The 27,030-nt window shown below is 42.0% G+C and overlaps 1 long non-coding RNA gene across 2 annotated transcripts in view; it reads left to right on the forward strand.

The window, feature by feature from the left end:
* LOC138741866 (uncharacterized) overlaps positions 1–27,030 on the forward strand; it is a 57,905-nt gene that overhangs the window by 9,948 nt on the left and 20,927 nt on the right. For both annotated transcript variants that reach the window (XR_011343827.1, XR_011343828.1), the window contains exon 2: positions 24,360–24,477. This is a non-coding gene — a long non-coding RNA (uncharacterized lncRNA). The remainder of the gene's footprint in view (positions 1–24,359; positions 24,478–27,030) is intronic.

Consider the following 27,030-nt stretch of genomic DNA (forward strand, 5'->3'; position numbering starts at 1 on the left):
TTTCAACTTTTAATCTCGATCAAAACATCGGCATACCATCTCTCTCCATGGATGCTGCCTAATCCATTGCGACCCTCCAGTTTTTGTCTATGGTCTCGTGCAGTGGCAGACAGAGACCACCCACAAATAGGACAAACACCACCTCATATGCTGTCTGAGCACCGTCCAACCCGATGGCATGAACATGGACCTCCATTTTTCAACCCACACCCACCCCGTCGCATCTTTCGCTATGTCTCTTCCATCACTCCACCCCCCCCTCTCTCTCTCTCTCTCTCTCTCTCTCTCTCTCTCTCTCTCTCTCTCTCTCTCTCTCTCTCTCTCTCTGAGTTTTTATGCACAAAAGCAGTGTTATCACTGCTCAAGTTTGAGGAATGCGAATTTACCTTCCATACCATGGACCAACAATGTGGATAGTGCTGTCCTTTTATATAACCCAGAGCAGCGCGCTGGCTTCTCAGGGAAAAAGGGGGCAGGGTGTGTAGCACAGCAGTACACAGTGTGTCAACTGATTGCACACATTCAGACAAGTATTTCATCTATACAAATAAATAAATGAATATTATTTCAGGAATTTGAGAGTTTCAGATGGTTCGTGTGAGAGGTTCCTTTGGTCATTCAGCATTCTCACTGCCCATGGGAAGAAGCTGTTCCTCAGCCTGGTGGTGCTGGCTCTGATCCTCCTGTATCTCGTCTCTGATGGGAGCAGCTGAAAGATGCTGTGTGCTGGGTGGAAGGGTGTTCTTAATGATTTTGCACACCCTCTTTAGACAATGATCCCAGTCAATCCGCCTTCGGACCTTTTATGGCTGGGAAGGAGACTCCAGCGATCCTCTCTGCCACTCTTATGGTCCTGAGAATTGACCTGTGATTCATTTCTCTGCAGCAACCGAACCAAATTGTGATGCAGCCAGCCAGGACAGGCCTGTGACAGGCCCCCCTGCCCCACTACCTGACAACACCCCCCTGCCCCACTGTCTGACAGCCCGCCACCCCGCTGCCTGACAGACCCCTGCCTCACTGCCTGACAGTCCCCTGCCCCACTGCCTGACAGCCCTGTCCCCTGCTGCCTGACAGCCTCATCAGGAGCGGGCGGCATGAGAGGAAGAAAGGGGAACAGCGTGAAGGAGTGAGTGGCGTGAAGGAATTGGGACATGAAGGAGCAGAGCAGGGGAGTGACATATAGGAGCAGGGTGGCGTGAATGAGTGGGAGGCATGAAGGTGTGGGCAGAGTGAGGGAGCAGGGGTGTGAGTGAGCACAGCCTGACAGCTCTACCGGCCGCTCTGTGATGGCGCAGTGGGGCAATGGGGCTGTCAGGGTGATGCCAATCATCTTGCCTTCCTGTTTGGAACTAAGTGTCTAGGTGGATGGAAATTGGAGTGAGTTTGAGCAGTCAATCCGCCTTTGGACCTTTTATGGAGGCAATAGCAGCAAAGCAATGATAGAAAATTTCTCTATAAATGGGCCTTCTCTCTCTCTCTCTGCCCTCTTACCTTTTCTCCTTTTCTCCAGCTTTGCTTCCACAAAGCCCCAAACAACCTCCCCCCCTCCCCCACCAACCCCAGTCAAGACTCGCCTTTCCTCTCTCCTGTGTCCCATCTATATCCAATGAACACCTTTTGATTGTCGATCTGTACTTCTCCTCCTGCTCTTTCTTCCCTTCTTTGCCAGCCTTTTTCATTTAGGTGCTTGCCTGCTTTTTTACTCATACCTTGAAGAAGGGGGTCAGGACTGAAACGTTGGTCATATACCTCCTACCGCCACTGTAAGACTTGCTGTTCCTCCAGCATTTACTGTGTCTTTACAACCATCAGAGCATCAGCAGAATTTCATGTTTCTCTGCTATTAGAAAGTGCTTTTTCGTCAGCAGGATTATGAGACAATGGGGCTTAATTCTATCCTCTGGATTGTGATTGCCATGGTTAATATGTGGGATGAAGTGGCCACAATATAAGGTTGCAAACTCCGAACAGCGGCAGTGCCACAACATAGAATTATGTTCCACCAATGAGGTGTGCGTTCGGAAGCCACCGGAGAGGAAGTGCTTTGACAGTCTTCTTGGCAAAATTTGTGAAGACTTTATGAGATGCTTGTCTTTCCAAAAGCCAAATGGTGGAGCCCTGTTGTAGAACAAAGGAAGCTAAAAGTGCAGGTACACAGTTCTCTGAAAGTAGCGACGTATGGTGACGAAGAGGGCATTGGGCATGTTTTCCACTATCCGTGACACTAGACTCACACCACCAGGTTCAGCAACAGCTGCTCCCCCGCAACCATCAGGCTCCTCAACAACAAACTCAATCAGGGACTCATTGAAGGGCTCTTACTTGTGCACTTTATTTATTAGTGAATTTATTGCACCTCTTTCTTTGTTTTAATTTCTCTCTTTTATATACTATCTTTTCTTGAATACAGTTTTTTATACAACTGACTTGCAAGCTGAAGTGGTGAATGCGGGCTCAATTTTAACATTTGAGACAGATTTGGACAGGCACATGGATGTGAGAGGTATGGAGGGCTATGTAGTGGGTGCAGATCAGTGGGACTGGGCAGAATAATAGTTTGTTACAGATTAGAAGGGCTAAGGGTCTGTTTCTGTGCTCTAAAGTTCTATGATAAGTAAAAATTCTGCCTAGCCCACAGGAAAATAGAATCTCAGGGTTATATTTGATGCCATGCATGTACTCTGACAATAAATCTGAATTTTGAGACCTTTTGGGGTCTGTGGTGTCAAATGCTAAGTATCCTTTGCAACCACATATGACTTTAGAGTTAAAAATGACCTGCTGGAAGAACTCAGCAGTTTGAGGAACATCAGTCAGAGAGAAAGGGCGGTCGACGTTTCAGATCAGAATGCTTCAATGTGACTTTGTTGCATCAGGAGTTTTTTTTAGGAATTCATCGTAACTCCCTTCTTTCTCTGCTGACAATTATAGAGCAATTATTCTTGCTTTAATTCCACATAAAATAATGGAGTCAATTTTCAGACATGACGACCCAGCGTAGGTGGCAATAGTCCTCATTAGTAACCAAGAGTTACAGTGTTCAGTGATTGAAAGGGCAATCTATAAAATAGATTGAATAGGGAGACAATAAAAAACAATTAGCATTGATTCATTGAAAAGTACATTGGATAGATTTATTTCAGAAAATATTCCTTACATACAGTAATTTCAGACGTTTGATTAGAAATTTGTCATTAGACCTCTCTATACCCATGCAATGGACATTAAATGCAACCAACTACTAAGTGCAGTCTTTGAGCCTTAAAGCTCAATTACAGGCCCTTCAGCCCATAAGTCTGTGCTGACTATCCAGCACCATTTACAGTGATCTTATATTAAGTCCATCTTATTCTACCTACATTCCTTTCAAACTCCTGGCCTGTCCTGGCTGGCTGCATCAGAAATTGGTTCGGATGCTGCAGAGAAATGAATCACAGGTCAATTCACAGGAACAAGAGTGGCAGAGAGGATCTCTGGAGTCTCCTTCCCAGCCATCGATGTAATCTACTGGGATCATTGTCTAAAGAGGGTGCGTAAAATCATTAAGAACACCCTTCCACCCAGCACACAGCATCTTTCAGCTGCTCCCATCGGGGAAGAGATACAGGAGGATCAGAGCCAGCACCACCAGGCTGAGGAACAGCTTCTTCCCATGGGCAGTGAGAATGCTGAACGACCAAAGGAACCTCTCACACGAACCATCTGAAACTCTCAAATTCCTGAAATAATATTCATTTATTTATTTGTATAGATGAAATACTTTTCTGTATGTGTGTTATGTCTGGTTGTGTGTCTGCGTGTTTTGCACTGAGGACCAGAGACTCTGTTTTGTAGGTTTAGACGTGTGAAATCAGATGACAATAAATTTGACTTAATTTCCTCAGAATCCACCACTCAATTGTGCACTTGGGGTGACTTACAGTGGACATTTAACCTGCCACTCTGCACATCCTTATAATGCAGAAAGGAGCTGGAGAAATTGGAGAAGGCTTTGGAGGTTAGGTTTGAACCTGGATCACTGGAATCAACTCACTGCACCAATATGCTCTGTTGGACCCATCATTTCCTTGCCATTCTCCAGACATGGCAGAGCCTTGAGAATTCTTTGGTTGTGAAACTCTTGAACTTGGAAGGCCATTTGAGTGAGTCATTGTGCTAAACCCTAGGCTGATTTCAGATTTCAGATTTATTGTCAGAGTACATACATTACATTACATTCAACCTTGCGATTCTTTTTCTTACAGGTGAGGCAGGATTGCCACATATTGGAAGTGCAAAATTAAATATGTACACAATGTATACATGTAAATAAATAAAGAACTGTAAATAGATAACAAATGTAAACAAATTGACTGTGAAATACAAAGAAAATTTAAAAAAAAAATAAAGTGCACAAGTAAAAGTCCTCAGATGAGTCCTTAATTGAGATTGTTGTGAGGGGTCTGATGGTGGAGGGGTAGCAGCTGTTCCTGAACCTGGTGGTGTGAGTGTTGTGGCACCTATACCTCTTTTCTGATGGCAGCAGCGAGAACAGAGCGTGTGCTGGGTAGTGTGGATCCTTGATGATTGCTGCTCTACTCTGATGGCAGCATTCCCTGTAGATGTTCTCGATAGTGGAGACAGTTTTGCCTGTGATGTCCCAAGTTGTGTCCACTTCCTTTTGTAGAGCTTTATGCTCAGGGGCATTGGAATCCCCATACCAGACCGTGATACAGTGATACAGCCAGTCAGCATACTTACCATCATACATCTGAAGAAATTTAACAGGGCTTCTGGTGTCATACCAAAACTCTGCCAACTCCTGAAGAGATGGGGCATTGATGTGCTTTCTTCATGGTGACATTAGTGTATTAGGTCCAGGAAAAGTCCTTTAAGGTAGTGACTCCCAAGAACATAGAACACTACAGCACAGTACAGACCCTTTGGCTCTCAATGTTGTACAGACTCATATAGTCCTTTAAAAAAGTACTAAACCCTCCCTACCCTCTAGCCCTCTATTTTTCTTCCATCCATGTGTCTGTCTAGGAGTGTCTTAAATGCCCTAATGTTGCAGCCTCCATCACCATCCCTCGTAAGGCATTCCAGGCACCCACAATTTTCTGTGTAAAAAAACTTGCCCCTGATGTCTCCCTTTACTTTGTACACATATTCCTGGTGTTTTATATTCCTGCTCTGGGAAACAGGCACTGGTTGTCCACCCTATCTATTACCTCTCATAATCTTGTAGACCTCTATTGTCTTATCTCATCCTTCTGTGCTCCAAAGAGAAAAGTCCCAGCTCTTCTAACCTTGCCTCATAAGACAATGTTGATAAGAATGTTGCCATTCCAGGCAACATCCTGGTATATCTCCTCTGAACCCTCTCCATAGCTTCCACATCCTTCCTGTAATGAGCAGACCAGATCTGAACACAATACATTAAGTGTGGTCTAACCAAAGATTTGTCATGTTGTAATATGACCTCTCTACTCCTGAATTCAATTCCCCTATTAATGAAGCCCAGCAACTAATAGGCCTTCTTAACTATCCTATCAACCTGTGTGAAGACCTTGAGGGACGTATGGATATGCATCACAAAGTCCCTCTGTTCATCCACACTCTTAAGTAACAAACCATTAACCCTGGTCTCTGCTTTCTAGTTCATTCTTCCAAAATGTGGCACCTCACTCTTCTTGATCTGCCACTTTTCAGCCCAACTCTGCATCCTGTCTATATCCTTTTGTAACCTTTGTCAACCTTCAGCTCCATCCACAACTCTTCCAACCTTCATATCATCTGAAAACTTACTGACCCATCCTTCCATCTCTTCATCCAGGCCACTACTACTCTCTGCTTTCTACCTGCAAACCAATTTTTTATCTACACAGCCAAGATTCTATGGATCCCATGCCTCAAGACTACTGCCGGTTGGCTACTGCATAGGTTAGCATTAGTAGTTAGATATTTTAAATCATCTTTAACATTTCAACCAAAGTGCTTTATACTTTGCACCCTTGTAACTTATCATTGCTAATTATTTTAAAATGGCTACGAGGAGTGCTAAAGCTGGAAATAAACAACAAAAAGAGGAAGAGACTGCTAATCTGACTATGGACCCCATTTCTGATCTTTTAAGCAATCATACATGGGAGATAATAGAAACCGTTAAAGAAAGTCAACGTCAAGTTAAATCTACACTTGAAAAAGTTTTGGAGTCATCAGATATTGACGTTTGATTCGAGTCTGTGGAGCAAGACTTGAAAACAGTCAACGATCATGTGGATAAATTAGATGATCTTTGCTCGGGGCTGTCTGCTAGCAACTTTAACTTTGAAAGTTATTGACAGAATATTCAAATTTTGGACTGAAAATACAGAATCTGGCCAACTGACCAACTTTTTTTCAGAGATGCTTTTGGAAGTATTTGGAAAGGAGTTGTTTCATTCTAAGCCTGAGCTCAACAGAGCACACTGCTCTTTAATTCCCAAGCCAAATAAAAGATTTAGTAATTCATGAAGCCTGTCGGAAAGGAACTCTTCAATTTGATGAACAACAGATCAAATTTGTAGATTATTTCTGTCCTGAAGTGATGAGTCTGCATTTAGAATATAAAGAAGTCATGACTGAACTGGACAAGAAAGGATTCAAGCCCTCTTTGTTATACCCAGCACGCCTCTGAAATACTCCCTTTGATGGTTACAAGAAGATTTTGAATCCGGTAGAAGAAGCATAAAGATTCTTGGAAGATTTGCCTTCAACATCAAGTCTTGCATGAACTGTTATTTGGTTTTTGAAGTTTTTTTGTTTTTTTTTCTTGATTGGGCGAAGTTTGCCTGTTTTCCCCCTTCTCTTATTTGGAAGGTTTAATGTACTCATTTGGATTGTAGTTATCTGTTTGTTTATCTTTCTATTAATTTTATTACATTTTAATTTTAATTACTTTTCCTGGATGAGAATATAAAGTTGACTTATGTTATTAGATGACTGTAGGAATGAAGGCTAATGGTTATAACAATATACGTGTATGATACAATTTATGCATGAGAAAATTTAAAATTTGCCATGTATGTCTTTCGGCTGTTTGTTCGATTGAGCTTGCAAATCTAAATGGAGATTAGACAGAGATTTATATATTCATTGCTCTTTTAGTATTAATGGCATATTTTTTTGTTATTTCAGATACTTATTGCTTAGAAACACTTGAGACATTAATAGATTGTGTCCATTTTATTTTATAAGTGACTGTGGTAAAGGGTGTATGTAGTGCATGTTGAAAGAATCAAAGTCTTGTTGATCCAAACCAAGGCTTTTATTAACTAGTCTGGAGAGCATCACATGTAGGTTGACCAGTCCAGAATGATCTGGCTAGGATCAACACTTTAAGACCTGCCAGAAGGCGTGGCTACACTCTCAGCCAATCACAACCATGCTATACCACAATATATACACAATGGTGATAGAATCCGTAGTATCACAGTGTATGAATATTCATGCATATGCATTAGGAACTTGAGTTTAAATCTTTCACTTTGGTTGTAGCATTAAATACAAGTTTATATTGTTTGGAGTCATTAATTGTTTTGGGGAAAAAAAGCAGCTATAATTAGAATTTACACCAGAAGAATTTTGGGGGTTAAAATGTCTTTTTTGGGGCTCTTTGCTGCTCTAAACAGCATCCTTTTGATTCTGGTTGCTTGGGAAGGAGGGTGGGTATTTTGGTTTAAGGCATTGGGCTTACAAGGTTGTTATAACTTTAAGTTCTGTGTAAGCTGTTTTATTGCTCGGCTTCAAGTTGGCCACCTAAAGTTTGATGATAATTCGTGCCTGGTTTTCTTAATAACATTAATTTAAAAATGAGTAATCTTATCAAAGTTCACTCTTGGAATGTGAAAGGTTTAAACAGTACAATTAAGCAAAGGGAGGTCTTTGTGCATGGTAAACAACTGAAATCTGAGATTGTTGTCTTATAAGAAAAACATTTGTAACTGTGATCATTCTCATTTTATGTCATAATGGAGAGGGCAACATTTTCATTCCTCTTTCAATGCTATGTCAGATAAAAATGATCAATACATTATCATTACAAGCAAATTATATAATAAAATGGTAGTTTTTGCTAATGTATATGCCCCAAACATTGATAATGTGGAATTTTTGAAAGTTTTTTTAAAGCTTTATCAGATTTGCTCATTGATGCTTGGGGAAGACTAATTGTTGGTTAGACCCTGCTTTGGATCATTCATCCTCTAAACTTGCTACTTCTGTAATTCATTCTTTTTTTTAAATCAAATTTTGGTATCTCAGATGTATGGCACTATTTTTAACTCTAATAGGAAAGAATATTCTTCTCCTGTTCATCATACTTACTCATGGATTGATAATTTTTAAATAGATAATTGATTTCATTGACCCAATCATGTGAATATCACAGTATACTGATATCTGACCATACTCCTGTTATTTTGTCTATGAATTTTTCAAATCTCCATCCTGCAAAAAGACACTGGCATTTTAATTCTACTTTACTTTCAGATAATGAATTTTTGAAATTTATGGAGAAGTAGATACTTTTTTTTTCTTTTACACAAATTCCTCTTCAACAATTTCTAGTTTGATTGTTTTGGATACCTTGAAAGCTTATCTTAGAGGGCAAATTATTTCTTATACTGCTAATATAAAGAAGAAGATGAATAAAGAAAGATTAAATTTCATTAATCAGATTAAACAAATATATCAATGATATGCACATGCTGAAGAGCTGGAATTTTACAAAAGGAGAGTTGAACTTAAAACTAAATTTTATCAACCCTATTGAATATCAACTTTTAAAATCCAAAATTCAGTTTTATATTCATGGTGAAAAATCTGGCAAGCTCTTGGCCAATCAATTGAAGGGATTTGCTGCTAAGAGACAAATTAGTAAGATCTGGATGGATGATGGTAATATTACTGATGACCACTCTAAAATAAACGATACATTCAGGGAATTCTATTCTAGGTTCTATACTCTGAGTCTATTATTGACAACAGTTTAATGATGGTTTGTTTTTGGACTGCTTAAATATTCTTTCTCAGAAAATTCGCTTAAGTTTTAAAGAACCTATTTCATAAGATGAAATTATTTTTTTCTATCTATTCACTGCATTCAGGTAAAACTCCAGGATATCCTGGAGAGATTTTCAAAATCTTTTCTAAATTGATTGTACCCCAATTAAGTTTTGTATTAACTGATTCATTTAAACAGGGAAATATTCTCTTAACTTTTAATGAAGATTATGTATCCATCATAGAGAAAAAGGGAAAACATCCAGTTGAATGTTTCTCTTACTGGCCAATTTCTGTATTGAATATTGATATGAAGATCTTGGCTAAAGTTTTGGAGAACATTTTATCATCATTTAGGAAGATCAGACTTGTTTTATTAAAAGTCATTATTCTTATTTTAATATATGTCATTTATTGGATATTTTGTATTCACCTCCAACTGCAGTTCCAGAATATGTTCTCTTAAAAAGCATTTGACCGGAATTATCTATTTACGATCTTGGAAAAATTAAATTTTGGACACGTTTTATTACATGGATTGTTATTTAAGTCATGTCCTACTGCCTCAATTCTTACTAACTTTCAACAATCAAAACGCTTCACTCTCCAACAGGGTACCTGTCAAGGCTGTCCTTTAAGTCCATTACTTTTTGATTTGGCCTTAGAGCCTCTAGCAATGACATTTTGTGAATGCAGAGATATTTCAGGGATCATAGGAAGGGAACTGAGGATAAAGTTTCCATTTATGCAGATGACCTTTTGCTTTTCATATCAAACCCTGATACTTTTCTTTTACTTTCCATACTACCTTTACTTTCTCAATTTAGTCAGTGTTCAGGGTATAAGTTAAATCTGCATAAGAGGAAACTTTTCCAGTTAAATTCTCCTGTACAAATGTATTCTAATTTTCCTTTAAAGTTTGTGGAAGATCAGTTTACTTATCTTAGTGTTACAATTATGAGGAATACAATTATCATAGGCATCATGATAGGGAAATCTTTTCTGCTTTACTTAAACATGTGAAACTGACATTAACAAAATGGTCGCCTCTCTGAATGGTCGTATTAATTCTATTAAAATGAACCTTCCCCCTAAATTTTTGTATCTCTTTCAGTCTATACCAATTTTTGTTCTTTGACTCACTTGATTCGCTTATATCATCTTATATATGGCAAGGAAAGTTCCCCCCATTTAAATAAAGCATATCTTTAAAAGACTAAAAGGAATGTGGGTTTGGCATTTCCTAATTTCAGATTTTACTGTTGGGTGGTTGCAAAACATAATCTTATGTTCTTATTATTTCATAATCGAATTGACCGTCCTGCTTGAGAAGAAATTAAATTCCTTCAAAAATGTTTCTATCTCGACATTTCTTGGGTCCCTCTCTTTCCCTGGTTTCATAGAAATTAATTGACAATCCAGTTGTTAAATAGAGTTTGAGAACATTGGTGCAGTTTAGAAGGTATTTTGGATTTCAGGACCTTTCTCTTGCAAGCCCCATCATGTCCAATCACCTTTGTCAGGATTTTGCTTTTAATGATTTGTATAGATTGGGTATTAAATGCTTTAGAGACCTTTTTTATTGATAATAGTTTTGCATCTTCTGAACAATTGGTTGGAAAATTCAGGTTACCAAATGTTCACTTTTTCCGGTATTTACAAATCAGGCACTTTATTCAATCTCAGATTCCTGATTTCCTAGAGGTCCTGAGGCGAATATACTTGATACATTTTTTTTTGGATTACAATCTTTCGATAAAGGGTTAATATCTGTCATTTATGACAAATTGACTTGTCTAAGACACGCCCCTTCAGTCCAAATCAAGAATGCCTAGCAGCAGGTTTTGAACCTTTCATTTTCCAATGAGGTTTGGAAATCTATTTTCAAACTGATTAACACTACATTTCTGTGTGCTCACCACTGCAATTCCAAGTGGCACACAGGGCCCACATGTCTAAACTCACATTATCTCATTTTTACTCAGATAAAAATCCTTGTTGTGACAAATGCAAAATAGGCAATGTTTCTTTAATCCATGTTGTGGATGAGCCCCAATTTGTAAAAAAATATTGGAGAGATGTTTTTCAAACATTATTGGTGATACTCAATTTAAAGATAGAAGCAAATCCCTTAGTTGCTCTGTTTGGAACTCTTAGAGAAGATGAGGTTTTACTAACTCCAATTAAATGTTGCATTTTATCTTTGACTTTGTTGCTGGCCTGACATGCTGTTTTGATTAAGTGGAAAAATAATACCCCACCTATTCATGCACAATGGATAAGAGACATAATGTCCTGATTAAATTTGGAAAAAAAATTAGATACACAATTAATGACTCAAATATTAGATTCCAAATGTAATGGGGCCCATTAACCTAATCTCTAGGTTCAGTGCTTTAATACAGAATTTTGGCATGGTGTTGTCCCACTTCAGAGTGAGCTACATTGTTTTATCAACATTAACTTTCAACTTGGTTTAGGGTCAGGGGTTTGGAAAATATAAAAAGTTAAATTTATTATGTCCATTCTTTATTATTTTATCTGTGGTTTGGGAATTCAACTGTATGTTTATGCCTGTAGTGCTTTGCTTTTCCTTTTTTTTCTCTGTAGCACATTCCATAATTGTATGGTACAAAATTGTTATTAATTAAAATCAATAAAAATATTTTAAAAAGTAAAGACTTTCTAAATGAGTCTCTCATGGGGAACCTTGTCAAATGCCTTACTAAAATCCATATAGATCACATTTATTCCCCTACCATCATCAATTTCTTTTGTTATCTCCTCAAAAAACTCAATTAGTCTCATAAAGATCTTATGACCTTCCCTTCACAAAGCCATGCTGACTATCCTTGAGTAGACTGTATTTCTCCAAATACTCATAGATCCTATCCTTAAGAATCCTCTCCAATAGTTTGCACACCACTGATGTAAGACTCACCAGTCTATAATTCCCAAGATTCTCCCTATTACTTTTTTAAAATATGGGCTATATTTGCCCTTCTCCAATCCTCCTGCACCTCCCCTGTAGCCAGAGGACTCTAAAGGTGTTTTCATGCTGGCTGCAGAGGCAGATAAAAATTTTAAACTTACCCATTTAAGAACCAGTGCTTAAAGGCTGCTCCAGTGCAGCTTTCATGCAGAGCGTTGCCTTGGTGCGTCATCCAGAGCCACTGTGGGCAGGGCAACTGTTGCCATGGTGTCACCCGTCATAAATAAACAGCAGGGCAATGGCTGTCTTCCCTACCCATAATCGCCTACACAGCTGGAACTGCTCTGTGTTTCCCAGAACAGTTCCAGCTGTGTGGGGGATTATGGGTAGGGAAGACGGCCATTGCTCTGCCATGTATTAAGCTGCCGGTGCTGATGATTGGCCCCGAAGGCCAAAGCAGCCCAGTGAGGTGCCACCGGCTGCCCCTGCCCTACGGCTCCTGCCAGTCCCCCTTGCCCTGATGGCTCCCACCAGCCACCTGTGCTCTGATGGCTCCTGCCTGCCACCTCTGATGGCTCCCACTGGCTGCCTCATCCCTGACAGCTCCTGCCGGCATCTCCCCCACCCTGATGACCCTCACCGGCTCCCCCTGCCCTGAAGGGTTTATGGAGGGAGAGGGGCGGGAAGAGTGAGATGGATCACCGTGAGATCATCAGCCTGCACCCTGCTAGCCGTTTGCAGTGGCTGTACATTCATGCAGGATGTGGAGCGCAGCGCTCCACTGCTGACCCTTCCCCGAGAGGAATATGCCACGGATCATTCATGGAGGTAAGTCTCCCAATGTAAGGGCAGAGAATCTCTACCTTTGCACTTGTTTTTTTTTACTGTACGAAAGGGGCTTAAAATTATAGATACTGCCTCAGCTATCTCTTCCCTCACTTCCCACAGCAACCTGGGGTACATCGCATCTTGCCCTGGGGATATATCAATCTTAATGATATAAGAAGATCCAACACTTATATTGTTCAGCACACTGGCCTCTTCTATTTCAACCTCACCCTAATCAAGGTCCTTTTCTCTTGTGAATACTGAAGTATTCATTTAAGACCTCCCCAACCTTCTCCACCTGCAGGTACATGTTGCCTCCCTTATCCTTTAGTGGCCCCATTTCATTCTCATTATCCTTCTGTTCTTCACATGTACATAGAACGCCTTGGGATTTTCCTTAATCCTACATGCCAAGGTCTTCTTATGCCATCTTCAAGTTCTCATAATTCCTTTTTAAGCTCCTTCCTGGCTTCCATGTACTTTTCATGAACCCTTCCTGTTTCCTGCTTCCTATATCTAATACATGCTTCCTTCTTCCTCTTGCCTCAACTGTATCATCAACCATGGTTCCTTTTTCCTACCATCTTTTCCTTGTCCCAGTGGGAAAAACCTATCCTGAACCTATAGTCCCTAAATTTCCTCCACATTAGTTCTGTGCTTTCTCCCTTGAACATATTGTAATAGAATATTTGGGAGATAAATTTGGTAAAATTAGAGCAGGTCACATACATGCCCACACTTTAAAACAGATATTATTTGAAATTTTGAAGAATTCATATTCAGTGAATTTACAGAAACTATGGAGAATGCTGTGAACATTTCACAAGTAGGTGCTAATTAAAATGATGTCATTAAAGCAACAAGCAGGAGATGTTCTGGCTGATAAAAGCTCTTTGCAAAGGTTTTGACAGTGCACAGAAAGGTGCTTGACCAAGACTAACTCTTATTGTTTGCTGGAGAAGGTCAGGAGTTTTGCAAGTGAGAGAGTCACATGGGTTTTCTGGCAGTTGGAGAGGGAGAGGGAGAGAGAGAGAGAGAGAGAGAGAGATAGCTGAAACAAGCAGGAAAAGCTGGTAGGAACTGAAACAAACACCAGAGAGGTGGATGGCTGGAAGTGCCATCCACCTCACTGGTGTTTCTCTTGGAATAAGTGGAACAGAAAGGAACTCTGTGATAGCCTGAAAGAAAGAGGTTATCATCTGGAGAACCCTGATGGGGCAAGTTTCATCAGCGAGACATTGAGGTGACTAATGGTGGTACCTCAGTTGTGGAAATCCTGAAACAACAAATCTCTCTCTGCAAACCCTACGAGAACCTTTCTGAGTGGTAAACATTTACCTTTCGTGCACCAAAGCCTGGTGAACTTTATACATGTTAAATTCTGTGCACAGTATAAGAATTGCCTGCAACCAGAGAACTTTTCTTACATTTACACACGCATCACATACACATGCACTTAGAATAAGAAGGGGTTAAGTTAGGTTTAGTTAAGTTAATAGAGATAAGTTAAAGTTTGATTCTGTTTTCATGTTTAAAGATAATTAAAATCAATTTTTGTTTAAGTAACTAATTGTCTTGGTGAATGCCTATGCTGCTGGGTTTTGGGGTCCTTTGGGCTCATAACAATATGTTTCCACTTTACTTTTTCTCATTCTTGCCTCATAACGTTTAAATTTGCTCACCCTCTCCACCTCTGATCCCCCAATGATCACTGGATTGTATACCTTTGGCTTTCCCTTCCTGAAGTCAACAATCAGCGTTTTAGTTTTGGTATAAGAACACAGCCCTGTGCTCCGGTACTGATAGAGATTGTGGAGGAGATGTCCTTGCCAATACTCACTGATTGTGGTCTGGAGGTGAGGAAATCCATGATCCAATTACACAGTGGGATGTTGATTTCCAGGTTTTTGAGTTTGAGGGGATGATGGTGTTAAATGCCAAACTCTAGTCGATAAGGAGAATGCTGATGAATTAACCTGTCCAGGTGTTCCAGAGCTTTGTGTATAGCTAGTGAGAAGGCGGGGACGGGGTACTGAACTTTAAGATCAGCCATGATCTCGTTGAATGGCGGAGCAGGCTCGAAGGGTCGAATGACCTACTCCTGCTCCTATCTTCTATGTTTCTATGTTTTCTATCTGCTGTAGACCTGTTGCTACAATAGGTGAACTGGAATGGATCCATGTCACCGCTTAGACAGGAGCTGATATGCTTCAACATTGGCCTTTATAAACACTTCATCACTGTTGATGTCAGGGTGAAATGAAGATGAAATGAAGATTTTTGGACAGAAAGGGAAACAAAGGATATAGAGAAGTGAGCAGTGGAATGGTGGAGCAGGTTTGAGGGACTATTTCAGTTTCAACCTCCTGACAATTTTATCTGAGGAAACTATATATTTCCCCTGGGTTATAAAAGTAAATTGAAACCTAGGAATTGGGTTGGCTAGTTGCTGCTTTCCAGGGAGTGAAACATGAAAGCACCCCCCACTTTTTAAAAGTTATTTTTATATCTTTGAAAATGGAGGCACTGCCAGAGCTGCTGTAACAGTGTGGGGCCATGGAGAGCACGGAATGGAGACATAGCCCTTCCATGGGGTCCATCTGCCCAGCTTGACTGCTGTTAGCTCTGTGCTGGCTTTAAATAGTCTGTTAATGGAGCTGTTAATGGTGGTTTTATTTAAAAATTCTGCTACTGCGGGATCTGCGCCCAAGATGCCGGCCTCTATGATCAGAAACAGCTATGAGGGATTGCAGACTCAGGGGAAGCAGAGCACTGGTGCAGGGCACCAGAAAACGGGGAGAATACCCCTCGATTGAGACGGAGAAGAAGACAAGATGATCCGCGGGACGGTGACCACAGCAATGACCCAGCGAGGTGTTCTGCGGGTGAAGAACACCTAGGCAGCGGGCTGCTGGCAACTGCAGTTGAAGGATTCACACCAGATGGCAGACAGCTGGAGACTGGCTCGAGACCGGCTGAAGGAGTATCAGGTATTGGAACCGGGATGCGAGATGGTGCCATGGGGGCAAAAGTTTCCTGTTTGTGTTGGAGTTTTGGATCTGGAGCCTGGGTAGCTGATGGTTTGGACCAGATTATGAGTGGCTGTGGTGGCAGCGGGTGTGCTGGAGATGAATTCATGGACACTCAGTGACTCTGAGAGGACTCTCTTTTGCTTCTCGTTCTCTGACTGTAAGAGATACTTCTCAGGCAATTTCTCCCGATGGCGAATCTGTCCATAGAAAGTAAAGATATATTATCAACCTTTTGTCCCTGAGCCATTTTTCATGGTATGAGTGAAAAAAGTCAAGTGTCTGAATTAAAGGCTGGGGAAAGAAAGGAAGAAGAATGGGGTGGGGGGGGGGGGGGAGAAGTACAGACCAACAGATAAAAAGGTGTTAGCTGGATATGATAAGAGGAAAGGTGAGAATTGATGTTGGCTTGGACAGATCACCCCAGAGATCTTTGCTGGGTGAAATTACACTAATCGGGAAATTGGACCGAGGTCTTCAGATGGTATTTATGCTGGTGTGTCTGACCTTTACCTGATTCCATTCATATGCATGGGGACACAATGCATTTGGCACCACTCTCCTCACTCCTTACTGATTGAAATCGAAGATTCCAGGTTGAGGGAAGAACAGTCACCAAAGTAAAAGGGACAAAACTCATTGAAGATGGTCAATGAATCAGGAATGGGAGGATCATTCTGACATCAATTCATTGCACAAACCATCCATCAGCCTGACTTTGCAATGGTCAAGATATTTATGGACTCATTAGAATTTTGGTGATCCGTGATTACAACTTCCTTTCCGCACTTCAGTGTTACATGCTGCAATCTCTGCCTCATCAGCCCTCCCACACACTTTGTGCAATTGGATACAGGGCGGCCACACACTGTGCTGTTCCCCCCTCCCCTCCCACTTTTCCGGAGTCGTCATGCGTTTATGCAGGCATCCCTCGAGAGTGTCCTTGAAAGTCAAAAGTCCACCCCAGCTTCACGTGTGGCCCCATTGGGATGATTTGCCATTTAGGATCTATCATTTATTTCAAGGTGGAAAAACCACAAATAAATCCTTCATTTAGTTTAGCTATGTTTATATGGGGTGTAGGGGGAGGGGGGGGGGTGGGGTGGGATGTCAGAGGTGTGAACTGGAAATGCTATTGTATGCAGCAACATTTTAAGGCATCTAAATCTGAGCAGTCCAATTTTTAAGCAAAATTTACGTCAGGGCTGAATCCCATGTCATTGCTTAGGATGGAGAGATGGAATCAGAATTTATCATCATGAACTCACATCATGATTTTTGTGGTTTTGCAGCAGTAACACGGTGCAAATATTTATAGAAACAAAATAAATACAAATAGTTTCAGAAAAAGACAAAGTGAGGTCATGTCTGTGGTTCATCCAGAAATCTCATGGCAGTGGGGAAGAAGCTGTTCTTGTACTGCTGAGTGCACATCATCGAACTCCTGTATCTTTTTCCCAATGTTAGCAGAGTGAAAAGGTCATGGTGCTCCTTGAGGATAGAGGCTAATAGACAGAAGGTGTTTCCTAAATTCTATTACTACCCTCCCCCAGTCTCTCTCTCTCTTTCCCCATCTCTCTGTCTCCCTTCCTCCAGCTTCCCTTCCATCTCCTGTCTGAGAGTTATGCGTCTTAGTCCTCTGCCCCCTCCCCAATCACTTCTCAGCTGCTTTCTCTTCTACCCTACCCCCGTCTCCAACTCCTACTCCTAACCTGTTAGCTTGTGCTCTCCCTCTTCTTCGCTCCCTCCACCTTTTGATTCAGGTGATTGCCTGAGTTTCCGCAGTTCTGATGAAGGACCCAGGGTTGAAACGGTGACTCCTTTGTGCTCTCAATGGATGCTGCGTGACCTGCTGAGTTTCTCCAGGTTTTTCTTTCGTGTGCACCATCAAATGCCAACATCTGCAGATTTTCCTATTTAACTTCTGAGGCCTGAAATAACTTGTTCTCAGAAATTCCTGTCCACTAGCAACCAAGATGGACGTGCTGGGGGCAGGCATTTGGGGGCCCAAGATCACCTCCAAGCAAAAAGTTATGCGTCATTGCATAATCTCTCAAGGTTGTCACGCAGGCTGATAGGATAGTTAGGAAGGCCGCTGGGATGTTGGGCTTCACTAATAGGGGGTTGAGTTCAAGGGTTGAGAGGCATTGTTGCCAGTGGTGTATCTAGGTAAAATAGTGCCCTTGAGCAGTCCAATTTTTAAGCAAAATTTACGTCAGGGCTGAATCCCATGTCATTGCTTAGGATAGCTTGCCCTTGGCAAGCAACGAAATTCTGCCCCTTCCCCTGTTTAAAAAAAGCACACATAAAGATGATATTTGGGCGGTTTTCAAGATTGGCTGCATTGGGCACTTTCTCAGGGGTCATGAATTTCCATTCCCTAAATCAGCACAGTTCCTCACAGCCAGGTTAATTGTAACAGGGTTAGAAGTGGGAAGGGCGAAAGGTTTTTAACGGGGAGAAGAGGTCTCTCTTGGTTTCTCCTTCCCTCCCCCCTCCTCTGTTTAAAGCCTCTGTGCCTGCCATGTGATTAGACTTGTTTGCTTTGTTCGAGAATCCAAGGTATTGAATATAGAGTATATTGACGTGCAGCCGCTCCAGAGCCGGGCACAGGAGTGCACTGTCCGGAGAACTGCAAAACTCATTGCCGTGAACTGACGTTGACTGAATGCCACCCCTCCCTCACAAGAAGGACGGGCCGAACTGGTCTGACTGTGGAGCTGAGAAGGGCAGCCTGTACCTGACCTTCCTTTCTCATCCTGGAATAACTATGCCTGGCTTCAGTGGGGAGCAGAACATGGACATAGTAGTTTGGGGTGAACTCATGTATTCTCACTGCTGCAATTCCCCACTTACTTCAATGAAAACTCCGATTCTCCCTGTGTTTTCCAAGAGTCCGCTGCAGGCCACAGATAACACAGGGGTCTCCTGGTGAAGATAAACATTGCACAAGTCAGGCGCGGGTTTTTTTTTCCCGTTCCATGCACATAATCTCTCCCCTTGCACTTTGCAGGATTCAAACATAAACATTACTGCCACTTCAGGGTAAAATAAAGTCTTACCTAGGATTGTTTAGAGGGTTGCCTGTCCCCTGCTGAGGTCTGGTTCACCGAATGGTAGTGCTGGGCCTGGGTGCAGTGCCACTGGTGCTCACCAGAAAACCTCTTCTGCACCTCATCGGGCCACTCTGGTCTGGCATCTCATCAGGCTGCTTCAGGGCCACTCCAGCATCTTGCTTGATGCAGGATCAATGAGCGAAATGTCCTTCTTCCTTCCCCATAACCCCCCTGCTGCAGGAACCTCTGCGTTTCCCTGGCTCTGACACTGGCAAACCAGTTCCAGCTGTGTGGGGGGGTTATGGGGAAGGAAGATGGCCATTTTTCCACTTAATCCCACATTGACTGAGGTGTTGGAATGCCCCTGAAGTGGCCCTGAAGAAGCCTGAGGAGACATCGGCCTGGAGTGGCCCAGTGAGGTGCTGGAATGGCACTCAAGTGAGTCCCGGCAGCTCTGCACCCCTAGGAAGGAGATTCATTGTAGGGCTAGGGACTCGGATATTGTGCGGTTGAGGCGATGACAGTGGCGCCACCTGTACTTGGCACTCAGGGCATGTGCTCTAGCTGCCATTCCCTAGATATGCCTATGCATGTTGAAACTCTACATATCTCTGGTGAGATCACACTTCTTCTTTGGCTTGGCTTCGCGGACGAAGATTTATGGAGGGGGTAAATGTCCACGTCAGCTGCAGGCTCGTTTGTGACTGACAAGTCCGATGCGGGACAGGCAGACACGGTTGCAGCGGTTGCAGGGGAAAATTGGTTGGTTGGGGTTGGGTGTTGGGTTTTGCCTCATTTGTCTTTTGTCAGTGAGGTGGGCTCTGCGGTCTTCTTCAAAGGAGGTTGCTGCCCGCCGAACTGTGAGGCGCCAAGATGCACGGTTTGAGGCAATATCAGCCCACTGGTGATGGTCAATGTGGCAGGCACCAAGAGCTTTCTTTAGGCAGTCCTTGTACCTCTTCTTTGGTGCACCTCTGTCTCAGTGGCCAGTGGAGAGCTCGCCATATAACACGATCTTGGGAAGGCGATGGTCCTCCATTCTGGAGACGTGACCTACCCAGCGCAGTTTGATCTTCAGCAGCGTGGATTTGATGCTGTTGACCTCTGCCATCTCGAGTACTTCGATGTTGGAGATGAAGTCGCTCCAATGAATGTTGAGGATGGAGCGGAGATAACGCTGGTGGAAGCGTTCTAGGAGCCGTAGGTGATGCCGGTAGAGGACCCATGATTCGGAGCCGAACAGGAGTGTGAGTATGACAACGGCTCTGTATACGCTTATCTTTGTGAGGTTTTTCAGTTAGTTGTTTTTCCAGACTCTTTTGTGTAGTCTTCCAAAGGCGCTATTTGCCTTGGCGAGTCTGTTGTCTATCTCGGTCGATCCTTGCGTCTGATGAAATGGTGCAGCCGAGATAGGTAAACTGGTTGACCGTTTTGCGTTTTGTGTGCCCGATGGAGATGTGGGGGGTCTGGTAGTCATGGTGGGGAGCTGGCTGATGGAGGACCTCAGTTTTCTTCAGGCTGACTTCCAGGCCAAACATTTTGGCAGTTTCCGCAAAACAGGAAGTCAAGCGCTGAAGAGGTGGCTCTGAATGGGCAACTAAAGTGGCATCGTCTGCAAAGAGTAGTTCACGGACAAGTTTCTCTTGTGTCTTGGTGTGAGCTTGCAGGCGCCTCAGATTGAAGAGACTGCCATCCGTGCGGTACCGGATGTAAACAGCGTCTTCATTGTTTAGGTCTTTCATGGCTTGGTTCAGCATCATGCTGAAGAAGATTGAAAAGAGGGTTGGTGCGAGAACAAAGCCTTGCTTCACGCCATTGTTAATGGAGAAGGGTTCAGAGAGCTCATTGCTGTATCTGACCCGACCTTGTTGGTTTTCGTGCAGTTGGATAACCATGTTGAGGAACTTTGGGGGGCATTTGATGCGCTCTAGTATTTGCCAAAGCCCTTTCCTGCTCACGGTGTCGAAGGCTTTGGTGAGGTCAACAAAGGTGATGTAGAGTCCTTTGTTTTGTTCCCTGCACTTTTCTTGGAGTGGTCTGAAGGATGTGGAAGCTATGTAAAGGGTGCAAAGGAGTTTTACCTGGATGTTCTCTGGATTGGAAAATAAATCTTATGAGACAAGGTTAGCAGAGCTAGGGCTTTTTCCTTTGGAGCAAAGAAGGATGAGAGGAGGCTCAACATAGGTCTACAAGATTCTGAGAGGCACCTTTCTTGCAGGGCAGGAGTGGCAAACACCAGGGGACATTCTCTCCAAAGTGAAGAGAGGGTAAGTTTTTTGCACAGAGAGTTGTGGGTGCCTGGAAAACCTTGCAGGGATAGTGATGGAGGCTGAAATATTAGGGGCATTTAAGAGATTCTTAGATGGGCACATGGATAAAATAGAGGGTTATGAGGTAGGAAAAATAGAGGGTTATGAGGTTGGAAAGGTTTAGTTTTTTTGGTCGGCATAATATCGAGGGCAGAAGGGCCTGTACTGTGCTGTAATGTTGGATGTACTATGTTCTAAATATTGTGGATAAAACAACAATAGGATGATAAATACTGAATGAATGATGAAGTCGGGTATTTGTAAAGTTAGAATTTTAAGAGCATTCTATAACAATTATATCTTTATTAACATTTTTTGTAGTCATTTGCTCCTGTATAGTCCTCAGGGAAGGAGTCATTGTTGCAGTTGAAAGAGTGCTTCATTGCTATTCTGTTAAAACTATGTGCTAATTTATAAACACGTGCATTGCTCTTGTTCTTTCTTCATAATTCCCAAGCTGTTATACTTCCTGTACTTAGGACTAAAGCCAAAAATTATATTAGTCCTTAAATTGCATCTTCAGTGTGCAGAAAGTGCCTGACGTTCCACCCTCCTTTCTGCAGCCAAGAAGCAGTCCTTTGGCACCGTCAGCCAATCTTCACCTGCAAACACCGACAGTGTTGACAGACAAGTTAACTAGAGATCCTAGAGCTGTCTTCATTTCATATTATCGATCAGCTTTCAAATTATATAAAACCTCGAGTTGACCATCTCTCTTGTATGACAGAATTGCATCAGGTCTGGCATCAGATCCAATCGCCAGCTAATCAGATAAAATAAAAACCATTGTAGAACAGAGATCATATTTAGGCCCCTTTGGTACATGTGGGTAAACAAAGTAACCTTTTGTATGTGTGTGGCTGGTCAACACTGGAAGTGTGTAATATTAATGTCCAGCCAAAAATATTAAATCTCGTTGGGTATTGATCAATAAAACAGCAATAACAACAACTCTGGCCTCTTAAAACACAAAAGTGCTGAAGGAACTCAGCTCGTCTCACAGCGTCCATAGGAAGTAAAAATATATTACTGATGTTTTTGGTCTTAGTAAAAATAAAGAGATTGAAGATTGAGTAGGGGAAGAGTCCAGATCAACAAAAGGTGTTAACTAGATATGGTAAGAGCGGAGGTGAGAATTGATATTGTCTCTGTGAAATGAGACTAAGGGAGACAGAACTGGGGGAAAGGCAACAGGGGGAAGAAGAAGGGAGGGTGGTTTAACGGAAACTGGAGAAGTTGACGTTAATGCCATTCTCTTGGAGGACGCCCAGATGGAAGATGAGGTGTTGCTCTTCAAATGTGTCAGTGGTCTTGCAATGCATGAGACCATGGACAGAGATGTCAGCAAAGGAATCGGATGGGAAATTGAGATGGGTGGCCACTGGGAGATCCATGCTACTGTGGAAGACACATCCAAGGTGGTCAACAAAGGATCTCTCCAATGTAGAGGAGACCATATCTCTGGAGTTACTTCCCTGGACCTCCCTGTCCCTTTAGTTTAATTTAGACATACAACACAGTAATGGGCCCTTCCATTCCACGAGCCCATGCTGCCCAAATACCCTACTTAATCTACAACCCCGGTATGTTTTCTGAGGATGGCAGAAAACAGGAGCATCAGGAACAAACCCATGCAAATTCCTTACAGACAGCATCAATTCGAAACTGTGTTTCTGCCACTGTAATAACATTGTGTTAATTGCTTTAAGACACTCCTTAAAGTGAACCTTCTGACCATGGTTTTGAGCATCTGCTCTAATCTACTTTGACTGGTAACAATCATGTGGAACTTGTAGCGCGCCAAATGACTCAAAGACTTGTTGACTCGAACCAAAGCTTTTATTAATACAAGACTGGAGCGTAGTACATCGAGGTCGACCAGTCCAGACTGACCTGGGTCTGGTTATGACCTGCCAATAGGCGTGGCTATGGCTCTCACCCAATCACTATTATTCTATCTAAATATATGCAAATATATACATTGGTGATAATGTCCTGTACTATCACAGAACCCTTATGGGTGATTTTGCTATATTAAAATTGCTATGCAAACCATGGAGAGCTGATCTTCTCCTTGAGATTTTGTTGTGTCACATCCACAAGGGAGAATGGTTGGTGCCTTGGGTTAATGCCTTGCTACTGGCACAGTTACAGAGCACTGAATAGCATCCTTCTATTTAATAAACTTTCTGTCATTCTATCTCTTCTGAAAGATAGCTCCTCAGACAGTGCTGCACTCCCTCAATCTGCCCCTTAGTGCCTACCTTAACATCTTGATGCCAGCTAACATTATTTTCAACCCAGGCTTGCTTAACGACAAGTTGCTGCATTAGCATTTTAAACTCGTGTCTCCAGATCAACAGCCTATATATCTGATTATGAGTGCCGGTGAACTATAATACACCCTCTGGGTGGGACTGATATTGGGAACCTCTCCAACCCACTGGAGGGGTTGGGGCAGGAGGAATAATACTTGGGGATGGAGCAGGATGTTCAGTGGTCTGACATGTGCATTGAATCTGTGCTTAGGGAGGAAGAGGAATGTATTGATGAGTACATGCATGGACTAGATAATAGAACTGGACAATTTGCTTCCTGAACACTTTTGAGTGTATTTTATGCATTTTGGGCTACTGATCACAAGAATCACCTTAAAATGTTCCTACCACATACCTTTTTTTAGATAAAACCTATTTCTTTGACATCCTATCATACTTTTAACGTGCTTCAAACATACAAATCCATGAAGTGCAATATGTCATTGAAAATTCATTTTCTGCATCCACTGATCTTGGTGCTGTCGGTGACAAACATAGTTTCACTAGGACATTGCAACCATGGAAAAGCAGTATCAGGTCAACAGAAATCCATCAGTGCTGGCTGAGTATTGTTGGACACTGACACAAGAGGCATCAGATGCAGAGTACAAATGAAAATCAGTGGAAAAACCTATTTAAGCCAGTTGAACAATTCATGTCAGCATTATTATGCAATGAAACATGCTAAATTCAACGAACATTAATTGAATGTTTCTCCAACTTTGCACATGATACAGAAAATCTGAAATGCTCTTTGTGTTCAGCTTCATGCTGCCCATCATAATCCCCAATTTTTTTTCAGGAAGCAATCCTTTTGAAAAATACTTCATATCCAATGTAATTTAGCTTTTCTTTTTCAGGGCATAAAGGTATGTAACATCCTGCAACACCTGAAAACGACTGACAGACTAATGATTGGGATGTGACCCTGATGAAGTCTTGGCTTCACCCCATCTTCATTCCTTCAAATGCTGACAGGTGAGCAAATGTAGCCAACAGCTGATTTTATCAGGATTTTACAGAGATTAAGGTTAATTTTCTGCCAAGCAACCTTCAACATTTACATTATTAAACAGTGCAATATTATGTGAAATAGCAAGATGAAAACTGCCAGTAATAAATTCATTGTTAAGACCGCCAACCTTTTGCAAAATACCATTTACATGGGATATTATATTAAGCATTCAATGCACAGATAAAGTATGTATGATGGTTGAGTATCATAATATTTCATTCCCAGAGTCAATTACTGCAACATAAATCGGCCCAAATTGATTCCAGCTGGCCAATGACATACAGCTTCTCTCCTCTATGTAGTCAGTCCAAAAAAGATGCTCTATGAAATGGTGCTATAGTTAGCAACCAATTAAGATTCGAGTTCTGCTGCAAAAATCCCTCAAGGTGCCTCATTTGAAACGTGCACAGATAATTATACCTTCTGCTACCGTGAGACTTGCACATCATCCGTCTTTTTTTCAAAATAATCACTTACGCTGATAATTTCCTTCCTGAATTTGATAAATATCCCAAAAAGACAAATTGTGCAAATCCACAGTTTTAACCCTTGATGGAAGGAGAAATAGCCTTTGTGTAATTGACATTTTGATCATTGCCTGTATGTGGGGGTAGGTACTGCAGGTGTCCAAAGTTACTGAATGAGGGAATCATGAATCTGATTCATGAAATTTTAATTTCTTCCAGCGCAGGTTTCCTTCTTTCTTTCTTTCTTTCTTTCTTTCTTTCTTTCTTTCTCTCTTTCTTTCTTTCTTTCTCTCTTTCTCTCTTTCTCTCTTTCTTTCTTTCTTTCTTTCTTTCTTTCTTTCTCTCTTTCTCTCTTTCTCTCTTTCTTTCTCTCTTTCTCTCTCTTTCTCTCTCTCTCTCTCTCTCTCTCTCTCTCTCTCTCTCTTTGGCTGTCATTCATTGCACTTCGGAATATCCATTGCCTCTAAATATGATAAGATTTGAGTAAATGTGTCTGTTGATGAATAGCTTTTGTTTGACTGATAGCTGATAAATCACTGATGTAGGAGTAAATTTCCATTTGCACCATTGAAACCAGCTGAAGATCCCTTGATAGACTCCTGTGATTGGTAGTTAGACCAAGCACAAACAGTACTGTATTTGATAAGCAAGTCAAAAATCATATGACAATACGAAGCAAAATAGTAATCTCGAGGGCTTGATTGATTGATGATAAGAGAATGCAAACTGACTTTCCCATTGGCAGATGAACTAAGTAGATAACAGATAAGTCATCCATCAGAATTCAACCTTTTTTTCATTTCACAAGAGAATAATGAGGCATTTACTTTACAACACTCACAGTGGTGGCAGTGTTGGCATCTCAAGGTACCAAGTAACAACTATACTACGCCATGTTGCCTTCAGCTCTTCCATTCAAGAACGTCATGACTAATTCTATTTTTTTAACCTCACCATCATCTTCCTGTCCTATCAATGCCCAGTTCATGGTTTCCCCAGCATGAATTTTTTTGTTGCCTTATTTTCATATCCCCTAATAAACGTGTGCTCAACAGGTCAGACAGCATCTATGTAGGCAATGTTTCAGGCTGGATACCCAAATAGCAGGAACCTGGTGGATGTCTAAATAAAAATTGGTGGAGGAGCACAGTGGGGGAGGAGGAGGGGGGGGGGGGGGAGGACCAAGGTGATAGCTGAATACAGGTGGGATGGGGAAGAGAAGAAAGGAACTAAGAGATGATGGGGAAGGGACAGAGGGATGAGAAAGATGCACTCTGATAGGAGGAAGGAAGGGAAGAGAGTGTAAGGGGGCTGTAGGAATGAAGGGGACAGGCAGGCAGGGAGTTTGAGGAGGGGTAATATGAAAAGGGGAGGATGAGAGGGCTACCAGAAATTGGAGGTCGATGTGGATGTGGTCTGGTTTGAAACTACCAAAATGGAATATGTGTTAGTGGAAGGAAAATATTTTGCCTGGAAGTCAATGACTAGTGGAGTTCCACAAGGACCTGTTCTGGAATCCCTGCTCTTTGTGATATTTATAAATGACCAAGGTGAAGAAGCAGAAGGATGGGTCGTAGTTTACAAAAGAATATAGACAGGATGCAGAGTTGGGCGGAAAAGTGGCAGATGGCGTTCAATCTGGATAAGTGTGAGGTGATGCATTTTGGAAGGAAAAACCAGAAGGATGAGTACAGGGTTAATGGTCGGATACTTAAGAATGTGGATGAGCAAAAGACTTGAGGTTCAAATCCATAAATTCCTCAAGGTCACTACTTAGGTTGATGGATAGTTAGGAAGGCCTATGGGATGTTGGGCTTCATTAATAGAGGGATTGAGTTCAGGAGTTGAGAGGTTATGTTGAAACTCTGCAAATCTTTGGTGAGACCACACTTGGAATATTGTGTTCAGCTCTGGTCACTTCATTATAGGAAGGATGTGGAAGCTATGGAGAGGGTGCAGAGGAGATTTACCAGGACATTGTCTGGATTGGAAATTAAGTCTTGGCAAAGTTAGCAGAGCTGGGACTTTTCTCTTTGGAGTGAAGAAGGA

This window comes from Narcine bancroftii, chromosome 8 (genome assembly GCF_036971445.1).
Source record: "Narcine bancroftii isolate sNarBan1 chromosome 8, sNarBan1.hap1, whole genome shotgun sequence".
NCBI classification, from domain to species: Eukaryota; Metazoa; Chordata; class Chondrichthyes; order Torpediniformes; family Narcinidae; genus Narcine; species Narcine bancroftii.